We start from the raw sequence: 11,304 nt of genomic DNA, 5'->3' as shown, positions 1-11,304 counted from the left end.
GTGGTAACTCTTTTCCACTTCTCAAAGTAATGGCACTCACATTCCCCTTTGGATTTAAAACTGTTTGGGAGGGAAGTTTGCCAGAACCTTGAGATTGAAACTGATTTACCTGAGATGCTAACTGGCCAATTTGAGTCTTTAAATCTTGGACAGTGGCATCCATATTTCTCTGAAACTGCAAATTTTGTGCAGCCATCTGTTGCATCATCTCCTCGAATGAAGGTCCACTCTTTTGTGCAGGAGGAGGTATAGGTGCTGGTGGTTGTTGTTGCTGATGCTTGAATGGAGGCTGATATTTTCCAAAAGGTTGGAATGAAGGTTGTTGTTGTTGTTGTTGCCCTCATTTCAGATTTGGATGATCTTTCCAACCTGGGTTGTATGTTTGGGAGTATGGATTGTAATTTTGTTGCTGTTGTGGCCTATATTGTTGTTGCTGGTTGGTGTAAATTCTAGAAACATTTGCATCTGTTTCTTGTAGAGTGGGACATGAATGTGTATAGTGCTCCTCTAAAGAACAAATGCCACAAACTGTTGCTGGACATTCACTTGCTGCATTCGCCTGTTGTTTTTGTTCAATTGCTAAATGTCTCACCATGGGGGTTAGCTCATTAATTTTGTTTTCCAGCCTTTGATTATCTACACCACAAACAGAACTAGAACCAGCACCAATTGCCATCTCATTTACTCCCTTGACAGTTCCTCTAAATCCAAATTGCTGAGTGTTGGCTGCCATGTTCGAAATGAGTTGTCTTGCAGCATTTGGTGTCTTATCCATCAGTGCTCCTCCACTTGCTGCATCTATCATGTTCCTATCCATCAAGGTTAGTCCTTCATAAAAATATTGAATCAATAATTGCTCACTAATTTGATGTTGAGGACATGTAGCACACAGCTTGTTGAATCTCTCCCAGTATTCATACAAAGTCTCTCCATTCAGTTGCCTTATACCACAAATCTCTTTCCTAATTGCTGCTGTTCTGGATGCAGGAAAGAATTTCTCTAGAAACAATCTCTTCATTTGATTCCATGTAGTGATTGTTGCTGGTAGAAAGTAGAGCCAATCTTTTGCAACACCATCCAGAGAGAAAGGAAATGCCTTCATTTTGACATGATCTTCAGGAACTCCTTGAGGTCTCATGGTGGAACACACTACATGGAACTCCTTTAAATGCTTATGAGGATCTTCACCTGCAAGTCCATGAAACTTGGGCAACAAATGGATAAGTCCATATTTAAGCTCATAATTTGTTTGATTATCAGGATATTGGACACACCATGGTTGATACACAACATTAGGTGTAGCCAATTCCTTCAAAGTGAGTTCACGATTATCAGCCATGATATCAAATTCAGAATCAGTTTCAGAAGAAGAGTAAGATTGAAAATTAAAAATATCACTATCTAAGCAGGATTGAGGATTAAAAGTAGAATTAATAACTACTTCAGAATCAACTACACTACTATTATTATTCTGACTAGACCTACACCTTAACCTATGATGAAGTGTTCTTTCTATCTCAGGATCAAAATCATGTAATGTACCAGGGTTGGACCTAGTCATGCAAATAAGAACACATACAAGGTTATGAAGTCAAAAGTCAACAGAAAAGTCAAAAGTCAACAGAAAAGTCAATATTTACTATATAAGCAACTATAACATGCAAAACTATACCAAATGAATTTTAAAAAAATATTTCACCACCAGAACATCATTTCTCACATGATTTCCTAATTTTGAGAATTTTTTTGTGATTTTTAAAAATATCAAAAACAGTAAAAAATTGAAAAAGTGGTCTAAATGAAGGAATTTGGCAAAAAGGACCCCCAACACCCGTAGTTATTCCATAATAGGGGTGCCTTGATGTGTGAATTTTAGCCACCTTCCCACCAATTTTCAGCTCAATCTGACAACTTTCGCAAAAAAGACCAAAATACCCCTACAAAAAATTATACAGAACTCATAGAAGATGAAGGAATTTCGTGATTTTAAGCCCAGGTTACCCCCAATAGGGGGTAAGTTTGCTCAGAATCACGTTTTACCTTTGGAGACCAAGTTTCAGCTCAATCAGAGAATCTTTGAAAATTTTCGGAATGGTTTCATGGAGAGCCAAAATCAATTTCTTCAGGAAATGATTTCTACTAGTCCTCTGTTTTCGGAATGTGTTTTCCTCTGTTTTTCCTCTGTTTTCTTTCCCTGTTTTTCCAGCTAAAATACAGCACAAAGAAACCACAAAGAAACCGCAAAGAAACCACACAATATTGCTACAAAAACACTACAAATTACCTAAACAATACAATTCAAGACAAACACAATAATATTGAAAACTAAACTGCAAAAACTACAATGAATTAGAGACAGAATTAGTGATAGAATCAGACATAGAATTGAATTACAAAATACTGTACTATAAATTCAAAAACATTTCTACAAACAGTTAGTATACATGATAAAAAATCAAAACAAAATGACTTATGTTCCCCGGCAGCGGCGCCATTTTGATAGCTAAGTCGTATCACTATCAAACAATTCTAGGTTCTTCAACAAATTTCTGTAATATAGAGGACTTAACCTAGGTCATCTCTCAAGGACACAAGCACATTGTATTTTGAATTTAATCATGTATGTAAATCAATTTAGAACTCGGGAGAGAAATTTTCAAACAAACAATTAGAACAGTATCAAGAAAGCAAAGAAATCAAATCAACACAAAATTTCAGTAGTATAAGAGTTCAGTTCAAGGTTTCAATTCCTACAGTATAATCATCATTGTTCACAATGAATACGAATTCTCAATCCATCTAATTCAATCCGAAATTAATCCAAACAGTTTTCTAAATCTAGATTTTGAATTTTATTAAAACAGAAACTACAATCGCACATTCCAAATTTCAACAAAATTCAAGAAAAGTAACCGATTGAATTAGGGATTTAGGTTATTTCTAATCAGAAAATACTTCTTCTCATTTTCAATTAGGAATCAAAACAGAGATTCAATATCATGAAAACCGAATTTAAACTAAACAGAAAAGAGGAGAAGAAGAAGAAAGAATTCGTTCGGTAAAAATTAGAAACTCAAATTTACCGTAGTTCTTGAAACCTTAAACCGATTAAGGAATTAGCTTTGCCTCATTATCATGTTGCAGCAAATTCCAATTGAGAGAAGAAATTCCGTGAGACAGAGAAAAATTCGTGTAAGAGGAAAATGAGAGAGAGAAAGATGCAAAGCTTCTAAAGAGAGAAGAGAGAACTTGGAAGAGAAACTTCTTCAGGAAGTAATCTCCAATCTGAAAATCTAACAAATGATTTCCCCCCCCCCCCCCACTCCTGAATCATTACATGGTTTTAAAGACAAAATAATGGGCTTAAAGTCAAAGGTCCAGTCCACTAATTACAATTGAAAAGCCTAATTAACTAAACTAATCAGTTTCATGACAAGCTGAACAATTCAGTGCAGAGCCGCGACTTTAAAGCACGATTTTGGGTCTGAAAATGTCCAAACTGGGTTTTTCGTCCAACATGAGAATTGTAGATCTCTGTCTTATCTTTACAGGGACACCAAGTTTGCCAAATTCCGAGTTGAATAGCTCCAGATATGGCTTGTACAAGAAACTGTGTCAAAACAGGAAATTCTTACGGAAAATTAGTAAAATTTATAACTAATTCCTAAATGATTCACTAATGCAAAACTAAACTAAAACATGAATATAGGATACTAAAAAGAATCAAATAAGGTAAAAACACATAAATAAAGATATACTAAAATATTACTATCAAATACCCCCACACTTAATCTTTTGCGCTTCGGGGCAAAACTAAAAATCACTCTAATATAACTTTTCTAAAACTTTATCAAAGAATGAGCAAAACTTCTTAAATTTTTCTAATGAATTCACAAATGTATAAGAAGAAAGAAAGAATACAACATTCAAGCATCAAGGTAAAACAACAATCCATGAACACAAATGCAACATTAGAAGCTAGCAAGGTGATAAGCTCAATTAAAGAATGATTCAAAAATAATAGAACCCTCACAAGGAAGTGTTTACACTCATCACTCAAGTGTTTAAGTTTGTGTTTACACTCAAATGCATCATGTAGAACTAGCACACCCAAGCTTTGACAAACCTCTAAATTTCACAACTTGAATCACATGCAATTAAAGATCAATAGGACTTTTATTAGGTTGTAACTTGGCCAAGGTAAAGGTTAGATGAGAAAAGAAAAAAAATGTCATTTAAGCTTTATAACCAAAGAGAAAAGAGGAGCAATGGGGAATAGGTTCAATAAGCATAAAGATTACCCCTAGAAGAAACTCCTATAAATTGTTATGCTATCCATTTTCATATGTATTTATTTATTTATTATTATTTTTTTTTTCAGTTTTGAATTTTGAATTTTTGCCTCCCAATGGCAAATTATTTATTTTGATTTTTTTTTTCTTTTCCCTTTTTTTTTTCTTTTCCTCTTTTTTTTTAAAGTGCCAAATCACTCAATATCAACAATATAGAAGCATTCCCTAAAAGCACCCCCACACTTATAAAGAACACATTCCCAAAACAATTCCAGAGCTCCTTTAATCCCTAAGGTTATGGGATATCATGGTTTTTCACTTTTGGCTTATAATGAGCTAAAATCAAGGAAGGGATATAAAGGCTCAAAGAGGGAAACTAGGGGAAAAAAAATTGTGAGGTAGGCTATTTGGCTAGTAGTTTAAGAAACAAATGCCTAAATGCCTAAATCATATCAATAGAGCATGTGAACAAGAAGCTTCAAAAGAGTTAAGGCAAAACCTAGAGTAATCTAGCAATCATGAGCAAATTCACACAAGAAAGTAATTGGAATGGAGTGATGTATTCCACCCATCAAATATAGGCTCAAATCTCACAAGGTTAAAATTCTATTATCAAAGAATCAAACTTTAATTTTTCAAATCAACTTACAAAACTAAAAATGCACAAATGATTTACACTTCATGATGTTCAACCAATCAACAAAAATGATGCAACTTTCTAAATCCATACATTTACAAATCCAAAGAAAAAAATAAGAAAATTTTTTCATTCTATTTTCTATTTCAAAACAACAAAACAGCAAAACATCAAAAACAGAAAACAAAGCCAGAAAATAAAACAGAAACAAAATACAGAAACAGAAAGTAGAAAACAGCACAAAAAATAGAAACAGAAAACAGCAAACAGAAACAGAAAAGAATACAGAAAACAGAAACAAAAACAGAATTCAGAATACAGAAACATAACAGAATTCAGAATACAGAAACAGAAACAAAATCAGAATACAGAATGCAGAATAGAATACAGAAACAGAAACAGTACAAAACAGAATACAGAAATGCAAAAACAGAATATAGAAAACAGAAATAAAATGCAGAATCAGAATGCAGAAAACAGAAAATACAGAATACAGAACACAGAACAGAATACAGCAAAATTTTTATTTTTATTTTTTTATGCAAACAACTCCCCCCACACTTGAAACACACATTGTCCTCAATGAAACAAATAATGCAATCAAATAAAGACAATTGCAAATTATAAGAAAAGGGGTAGAACTCCCTCAAGGTCCAAGAGTTGGCTCTTCTAATGAAATGTCCTCCACATCTTTGTCCTCCAACTTTGGACTTTGATGAAATTCCTTAAGTTGATGCCCATTCACTTTGAAGGTTTTGCCGGTAACTTCATTTTTAATTTCTACTGCACCATGGGAAAACACATTAGTAATAACAAAAGGACCATCCCACCTTGATCTAAGTTTACCGGCAATGAGCTTTAGGCGAGAATTGAACAATAATACTTGTTGGCCCACTTTAAACTCCTTTCTTAAAAGATGACTATCATGAAAGCGCTTGACTTTCTCTTTATAAATCTTGGAGTTTTCATAGGCTTCCAACCGAAGCTCCTCAAGTTGCTGCAACTGAAGCTTCCTTTGCATACCAGCTTGGTCAAATGCCAAGTTACAATTCTTCACTGCCCAATATGCTCTATGCTCAACCTCAACAGGTAGATGACATGCTTTACCAAACACAATCCTATAAGGAGACATCCCAATAGGTGTCCGGTAAGCTGTCCTATGTGCCCACAGAGCATCCTCCAAAAGCTTGCTCCAATCCTTCCTATTGGGGTGCACTATTTTCTGCAAAATTTGCTTGATTTCCTTGTTAAAAACTTCAGCTTGCCCATTAGTTTGAGGATGATAAGCTGTAGACACTCTATGCACCACCCCATACTTATGAAGCAAAGCCTGCATGCTCCTATTACAGAAATGGCTCCCCCTATCACTGATGATGGCTTTAGGCACACCAAACCTGCAAAAAATATTGGATCTAACAAAATCCACAACAACTTTAGAATCATTAGTTTTTGTGGCCTTAGCCTCCACCTATTTTGAAACATAATCAACAACTAGTAAAATATAAGTGTAACCAAAAGATGGAGGAAATGGACCCATAAAATCAATACCCCAAACATCAAAAACCTCACAGAAAATGATAGGATGTTGGGGAATCTCATGCCTGCGTGTAATGGCCATCCCTGCTCTCTCACACTGCTCACAGGTGCTGAATATCTGATGTGCATCTCTGAAAATGGTGGGCCAATAAAACCCACTGTCCAACACCTTCCTAGCTGTCCTGTATGAACCATAATGTCCTCCAACAGGTGAAGCATGACAAAATTGAAGCACAGACTGGATCTCATGATCTGGAATACACCTGCGGATCACCTGGTCACTGCAAAATCTCCACAAATAAGGGTCATCCCAAACATAATATTTAGCTTCACTTTTCATTTTAGCTATTTGTGATCTAGATAAATCCAGGGGAAGAACACCTGCAACCAAATAATTTACAATGTCAGCAAACCAAGGAGCAGTATCATGTAAGTGCATCAACTGCTCATCAGGAAAATCATCTCTAATAGGCAGGGGATCAACACGCCCCCCCTCAATCCTGCTCAAATGGTCTGCTACCAAATTCTCTGCACCACTCCTATCTCTGATCTCAATATCAAATTCCTGAAGAAGAAGCATCCACCTAATCAATCTGGGTTTAGCATCAGGCTTCTTCAACAGGAATCTCAAAGCTGCATGGTCAGAAAACACAATAATCTTGGAGCCAAGCAAATATGAACGAAATTTATCTAAAGCAAATACAATAGCTAAAAGCTCCTTCTCAGTGGTGGTGTAATTGACTTGAGCTGCATCCAATGTACGAGAGGCATAAGCAATGACATGCGAAAGCCTCCCAACTCGCTGAGCTAAAACAGCCCCAAGTGCAAAGTTGGATGCATCGCACATGAGCTCAAATGGAAGCTCCCAATCAGGCGGCTGTACAATAGGTGTGGTGGTAAGCCGCTTCCTCAACTCCTTAAAGGCTAGTTGACAAGGCTGGTCAAAAATGAACTCCACCTCTTTTTGTAGAAGCTTGGACAGTGGCAGTGCAATCTTGCTAAAGTCTTGGATGAACCTCCTGTAAAAACCTGCATGTCCAAGAAAAGAACGTACTTCCCGCACAGAAGCGGGGTAAGGTAAAGAAGCAATGATATCTATCTTAGCCTTATCAACCTCAATGCCTCTACTAGAGACTAAGTGACCCAAAACTATACCATGTGTGACCATAAAATGACATTTTTCAAAATTTAACACAAGGTTAGTTTGGATACACCTATCTAATACCCTAGATAGACTCTCTAAGCATGCATCAAATGAAGAACCATAAACTGTAAAATCATCCATAAACACCTCCATGCAACTTTCCAATAGATCAGAAAATATACTTACCATACACCTCTGAAAGGTGGCCGGAGCGTTGCATAGACCAAATGGCATCCTAGTGTAAGCAAATGTGCCAAATGGACAGGTGAATGTGGTCTTGTGTTGGTCCTCTGGTGCAATATGAATCTGCATGTACCCTGAAAATCCATCCAAGAAGCAATAATGTGATTTACCTGCCAACCTCTCCAACACCTGATCGATGAATGGAAGAGGGAAGTGGTCTTTGCGAGTTGCCTGATTAAGTCTTCTATAGTCCACACAAACTCGCCAACTATTTTGAACTCTGGTTGGAACCAACTCAGCATCCTGGTTCCTCACCACAGTCATCCCAGTCTTCTTGGGAACGACCTGCACAGGACTAACCCACTTGCTATCAGAAATAGGATATATTATACCTGCCGCCAATAACTTTGTGACCTCTTTCTTCACCACATCTAAAATAGTAGGATTAAGTCTTCTCTGTGGCTGCCTCACAGGTCGGAACTGATCCTCAAGTAGAATCCGGTGCATGCATATGGCAGGACTAATCCCAGGAAGGTCAGCAAGAGTCCAACCAATGGCTTTCCTGTGATCTCTCAAAACCTGCAACAGTCTCTCCTCCTGATTAGATTCAAGAATGCTAGCTATAATGACAGGAAGCCCTTGATTGTCCTCTAAATAAGCATACTTCAAATGTGCAGGTAAAGGCTTTAACTCTACTGATGGTGTCTGCACAGTGGATGGTACTGGCAATGAAGGTAAAGATGGAGATGATGTCTCAGATGCTGGTGGTGGAACATCTATTGATGTGGCTAAATCTGCTACACCTGAAATAGCAACACTAATTTCTGCACAAATAGCACACATAGATGAATCATCATCACAAGTACATGATGGGTCAGCAAAATCAGAAAAATCAGCAAGTAGATCATCATCAAAATCTGTGCAATCATCAACTAATAAATCAATAACCTCCAAACTAAAAACAGAATGGTTTTCTATTGGATATCTCATAGCCTCAAAAATATTAAATTGCACCAGATTATCTCCAAATTCCATAGAAAGAGTCCCTGCATGCACATCTATCTTTGTCCTTGCTGTCCTTAAGAATGGTCTCCCAAGGATCAATGTAGCATGACTGGATGACTCATCCTCCATCTCAAGAATGTAGAAATCTGCAGGGAAGAGAAGATCTTCTACTTTGACCAGCACATCTTCTACTACTCCAAGTGGCTGCACAATGCTCCTGTTTGCCAACTGAATGCTCACACCTGTAGGAATCAAGTCTCCAATCTGCAATGATCTAAAAACAGATGCAGGCATAACATTTATTGAAGCACCTAGATCCAGCATAGCATTAGTAAAAATTTCTTCCCCTATAGTACAAGGGATAGTAAAAGTTCCTGGATCTTTGCATTTTTGTGGCAAATCTGGAAGTAGATCATGTGGAATAATGGCAGACACATTTTTCTTCTGGAGTAATGCAGAACCATTTCGCCCCATGTTCACTCTCTCATCACCCTTCAACTTCCTCTTATTAGTACATAATTCCTTAAGGAACTTTGCATATTTTGGAATTTGTCGGATGGCATCAAGGAGAGGAATGTTGACTTCCACCTTGCTAAACATATCCAGCAATTCAGTATCAATTTCTAATCTCTTCTTTGCTGGTCTATTTGGAAAGGGGAGTGGAATCTCTGATCTCCTCTTTGCTGCATCATTATTTTCAGCTGCACCTGCAAAGGAAGAATCACATTCCACTGGTGCTACAACTGATTGTTGCTGCACTGGTGGTAACTCTTTTCCACTTCTCAAAGTAATGGCACTCACATTCCCCTTTGGATTTAAAACTGTTTGGGAGGGAAGTTTGCCAGAACCTTGAGATTGAAACTGATTTACCTGAGATGCTAACTGGCCAATTTGAGTCTTTAAATCTTGGACAGTGGCATCCATATTTCTCTGAAACTGCAAATTTTGTGCAGCCATCTGTTGCATCATCTCCTCGAATGAAGGTCCACTCTTTTGTGCAGGAGGAGGTGTAGGTGCTGGTGGTTGTTGTTGCTGATGCTTGAATGGAGGCTGATATTTTCCAAAAGGTTGGAATGAAGGTTGTTGTTGTTGTTGTTGCCCTCATTTCAGATTTGGATGATCTTTCCAACCTGGGTTGTATGTTTGGGAGTATGGATTGTAATTTTGTTGCTGTTGTGGCCTATATTGTTGTTGCTGGTTGGTGTAAATTCTAGAAACATTTGCATCTGTTTCTTGTAGAGTGGGACATGAATGTGTATAGTGCTCCTCTAAAGAACAAATGCCACAAACTGTTGCTGGACATTCACTTGCTGCATTCGCCTGTTGTTTTTGTTCAATTGCTAAATGTCTCACCATGGTGGTTAGCTCATTAATTTTGTTTTCCAGCCTTTGATTATCTACACCAGAAACAGAACTAGAACCAGCACCAATTGCCATCTCATTTACTCCCTTGACAGTTCCTCTAAATCCAAATTGCTGAGTGTTGGCTGCCATGTTCGAAATGAGTTGTCTTGCAGCATTTGGTGTCTTATCCATCAGTGCTCCTCCACTTGCTGCATCTATCATGTTCCTATCCATCAAGGTTAGTCCTTCATAAAAATATTGAATCAATAATTGCTCACTAATTTGATGTTGAGGACATGTAGCACACAGCTTGTTGAATCTCTCCCAGTATTCATGCAAAGTCTCTCCATTCAGTTGCCTTATACCACAAATCTCTTTCCTAATTGCTGCTGTTCTGGATGCAGGAAAGAATTTCTCTAGAAACAATCTCTTCATTTGATTCCATGTAGTGATTGTTGCTGGTAGAAAGTAGAGCCAATCTTTTGCAACACCATCCAGAGAGAAAGGAAATGCCTTCATTTTGACATGATCTTCAGGAACTCCTTGAGGTCTCATGGTGGAACACACTACATGGAACTCCTTTAAATGCTTATGAGGATCTTCACCTGCAAGTCCATGAAACTTGGGCAACAAATGGATAAGTCCAGATTTAAGCTCATAATTTGTTTGATTATCAGGATATTGGACACACCATGGTTGATACACAACATTAGGTGTAGCCAATTCCTTCAAAGTGAGTTCACGATTATCAGCCATGATATCAAATTCAGAATCAGTTTCAGAAGAAGAGCAAGATTGAAAATTAAAAATATCACTATCTAAGCAGGATTGAGGATTAAAAGTAGAATTAATAACTACTTCAGAATCAACTACACTACTATTATTATTCTGACTAGACCTACACCTTAACCTATGATGAAGTGTTCTTTCTATCTCAGGATCAAAATCATGTAATGTACCAGGGTTGGACCTAGTCATGCAAATAAGAACACATACAAGGTTATGAAGTCAAAAGTCAACAGAAAAGTCAATATTTACTATATAAGCAACTATAACATGCAAAACTATACCAAATGAATTTTAAAAAATATTTCACCACCAGAACATCATTTCTCACATGATTTCCTAATTTTGAGAATTTTTTTGTGATTTTTAAAAATATC

At 37.0% G+C, this 11,304-nt stretch overlaps 1 non-coding gene across 1 annotated transcript; it reads left to right on the top strand.

The window, feature by feature from the left end:
* Positions 1–863: 863 nt before the first annotated feature.
* On the top strand, positions 864–968 carry LOC145949432 (small nucleolar RNA R71). The gene has a single exon (XR_014427640.1). It is a non-coding gene; the product is annotated as a small nucleolar RNA R71 (small nucleolar RNA).
* The last annotated feature ends 10,336 nt before the right edge of the window (positions 969–11,304 follow it).

Source organism: Cajanus cajan, chromosome 6 (genome assembly GCF_000230855.2).
Source record: "Cajanus cajan strain Asha chromosome 6, NIPB_CcT2T_4, whole genome shotgun sequence".
Lineage (NCBI taxonomy): Eukaryota > Viridiplantae > Streptophyta > Magnoliopsida > Fabales > Fabaceae > Cajanus > Cajanus cajan.
This window is presented reverse-complemented; position numbering and strand designations above follow the sequence as displayed.